This window comes from Arachis hypogaea, chromosome 11 (genome assembly GCF_003086295.3).
Source record: "Arachis hypogaea cultivar Tifrunner chromosome 11, arahy.Tifrunner.gnm2.J5K5, whole genome shotgun sequence".
Taxonomy (NCBI): domain Eukaryota; kingdom Viridiplantae; phylum Streptophyta; class Magnoliopsida; order Fabales; family Fabaceae; genus Arachis; species Arachis hypogaea.
This window is the reverse complement of record NC_092046.1, coordinates 131,405,455-131,409,002: the sequence shown is the minus strand read 5'-3', so window position 1 is coordinate 131,409,002 and position 3,548 is coordinate 131,405,455. Positions and strand designations below refer to the sequence as shown.

The window sequence follows — 3,548 nt, the reverse complement described above, 5'->3', positions numbered from 1 at the left end:
TCTTCCTAGGATGATGGATTCATCCTCTTCCTTTCCAGTATCCAGGACTATGAAATCAGCAGGGATGTAAAGGCCTTCAACCTTTACTAACACATCCTCTACTTGTCCATAAGCCTGTTTTCTTGAGCTGTCTGCCATCTCTAATGAGATTTTAGCAGCTTGCACCCCATAGATTCCCAGTTTCTCTATTACAGAGAGGGGCATGAGGTTTATTCCTGAACCAAGGTCACACAGAGCCTTAAAGATCATGGTGCCTATGGTACAGGGTATTATGAACTTTCCAGGATCCTGTCTCTTCTGAGGCAATGTCAGTTGATCCAGATCACTTAGTTCATTGATGAACAAGGGAGGTTCAACTTCCCAAGTATCAATGCCAAATAATTTGACATTTAGCTTCATGATTGCACCAAGAAACTTGGCAGTTTGCTCTTCAGTAACATCCTCATTCTCTTCAGAAGAGGAATACTCATTAGAGCTTATGAAGGGCATAAGGAGGTTCAATGGGATCTCTATGGTCTCTAGATGGGCCCCAGAGTCCTTTGGTTCCTCAGAGGGAAGCTCCTTATTGACCACTGGACGTCCCAGGAGGTCTTCTTCCTTGGGATTCACGTCCTCTCCTCTCCTCACAGGTTCGGCCATGGTGCTTATGTCAATGGCCTTGCACTCTCCTTTTGGATTCTCTTCTGTATTGCTTGGGAGAGTACTAGGAGGGATTTCAGTGATCCTTTTACTCAGCTGGCCCACTTGTGCTTCCAGATTTCTAATGGAAGACCTTGTTTCATTCATGAAACTTACAGTGGCTTTAGATAGATCAGAGACTAGATTTGCTAAATTAGAAGCATTTTGTTCAGAGTTCTCTGTCTGTTGCTGAGTTGATGGTGGAAAAGGCTTGCTGTTGTTAAACCTGTTTCTTCCACCATTGTTAAAGCCTTGTTGAGGCTTTTGATCCTTCCATGAGAAATTTGGATGATTTCTCCATGATGAGTTATAGGTGTTTCCATAAGGTTCACCTAAGTAGTTCACCTCTGCTATTGCAGGGTTCTCAGGATCATAAGCTTCTTCTTCAGGAGAAGCCTCTTGAGTACTGTTGGATGCAGCTTGCATTCCATTCAGACTCTGAGAAATCATATTGACTTGCTGAGTCAATATTTTATTCTGAGCCAATATGGCATTCAGAGTATCAACTTCAAGAACTCCCTTCTTCATAGGCGTCCCATTACTCACAGGATTCCTTTCAGAAGTGTACATGAACTGGTTATTAGCAACCATGTCAATGAGTTCTTGAGCTTCTGCAGGCATTTTCTTTAGGTGAATGGATCCATCTGCAGAAGTGTCTAGTGACATCTTTGGTAGCTCAGATAAACCATCATAGAATATATCCAGGATGGTCCATTCTGAAAGCATGTCAGAAGGACACTTTTTGATCAACTGTTTGTATCTTTCCCAAGCTTCATAGAGGGATTCACCTTCTTTCTATCTGAAGGTTTGAACATCAGCTCTAAGCTTGCTCAGCTTTTGAGGAGGAAAGTACTTGGCTAAGAAAGCCGTGACCAGCTTATCCCAAGAGTTCAGGCTGTCTTTGGGTTGAGAATCCAACCATAATCTAGCTCTGTCTCTTACAGCAAAAGGGAAAAGCATGAGCCTGTAGACTTCAGGATCTACTCCATTAGTCTTAACAGTATCACATATCTGCAAGAATTCAGTTAAGAACTAAAAGGGATCTTCAGATGGAAGTCCTTAAAACTTGCAGTTCTGCTGCATCAGAGAAACTAATTGAGGTTTCAGCTCAAAGTTGTTTGCTCCAATGGCAGGAATGGAGATGCTCCTTCCATGTAAATTGGAATTAGGTGCAGTGAAGTCACCAAGCATCTTCCTTATATTATTATTATTATTTTCGGCTGCCATCTCCTTTTCCTGTTCGAAAATTTCTGAAAGGTTATCTCTGGATTGTTGTATTTTAGCTTCTCTTAATTTTTTTCTTCAGAGTCCTTTCAGGTTCTGGATCTGCTTTAACAAGAATGTTCTTGTCCTTGCTCCTGCTCATATGACAAAGAAGATGGCACAGAAAAAATAGTAATAATAATATGGATCCTTTATACCACAGTATAGGGATCCTTGTGTTAGTAGAAGAAAAGAAGGGAAGAAAATCTGAACTCAGAGAGAGAGGGGGTTCGGATTTTTGGAGAGTTGAAGGAAAGATGTTAGTATATCAATAAACAAATAGAAGAAGATGAGAGGGGGAAGTGAATTTTCGAAAACAATTTTTGAAAAAGAGTTAGTGATTTTTGAAAATAGTTTTTGAAAAAGGTTAGTATTTTTTTTTCGAAAATTTTTTTTTAAATAAAAAATAAAAATAATTAGTTAATAAAAAAAGAAATTTTTGAAAAAGAGGGAAGATATTTTCGAAAATTAGAGAGAGAAAGTTAGTTAGGTAGTTTTGAAAAAGTTAAGAAACAAACAAAAAGTTAGTTAGTTAGTTGAAACAAATTTGAAAAGATAAGAAGTTGGGAAGTTAGAGAAGATATTTTGAAATCAAATTTTGAAAAAGATAAGATAAGAAGATATTTTTTTTGAAAAGATATGATAGAAATTAGTTTTTGAAAAAGATTTGATTTTTAAAATCACAATTAATGACTTGATTCATAAGAAATCACAAGATATGATTCTAGAACTTAAAGTTTGAATCTTTCTTAACAAGCAAGTAACAAACTTCAAATTTTTGAATCAAAACATTAATTGATTATATTATTTTCGAAAATTTGATATAAAAATAAGAAAAAGATTTTTGAAAAATATTTTTTTAATTTTCGAAAATAACTAAGAATTTTGAAAAAGATTTGATTTTTGAAAAAGATTTTGAAAAAGATAAGATTTTCAAATTCAAAATTTGATTTGACTCATAAGGAACAACTTTGATTTTTAAAAATTTTTGAAAAAGTCAACTCAATTTTCGAATTTGATGAGAGAAAAAGGGAAAGATATATTTATTTTTTTTTAATTTTTGAATTTTTATGATGAGAGAGAAAAACAAGAAAAATGATGCAATGCATGAAATTTTTAGATCAAAACAATGAATGCATGCAAGAATGCTATGAATGTCAAGATGAACACCAAGAACACTATGAATGTCATGATGAACATCAAGAACATATTTTTGAAAAATTTTTTTAATGCAAGGAAAACATGCAAGACACCAAACTTAGAATTCTTTAATGCTTAGACACTAAGAATTCAAGAATGCATATGATAAACATGAAAAGAAACAAAACAAAAAATCATCAAGATCAAACAAGAAGACTTACCAAGAACAACTTGAAGATCATGAAGAACACTATGAATGCATGATATTTTCGAAAAAATGCAAGATGCATATGCAAGTGACACCAAACTTATGATATGACTCAAGACTCAAACAAGAAACACAAAAATATTTTTGATTTTTATGATTTTCTAATTTTTTTTTTTGGATTTTTATTTTATGTTTTTCGAAAAATAATTTTGAAAAAGAAAATAAGGATTCCAAAATTTTTAATATGAATTCCAGGAAT

General features: G+C 34.3%; 1 non-coding gene across 1 annotated transcript; it reads left to right on the top strand.

Moving 5' to 3' along the window:
* The first annotated feature begins 1,398 nt into the window (after positions 1-1,398).
* LOC112725591 (small nucleolar RNA R71) lies at positions 1,399-1,506 on the top strand. The gene has a single exon (XR_003164689.1). It is a non-coding gene; the product is annotated as a small nucleolar RNA R71 (small nucleolar RNA).
* The last annotated feature ends 2,042 nt before the right edge of the window (positions 1,507-3,548 follow it).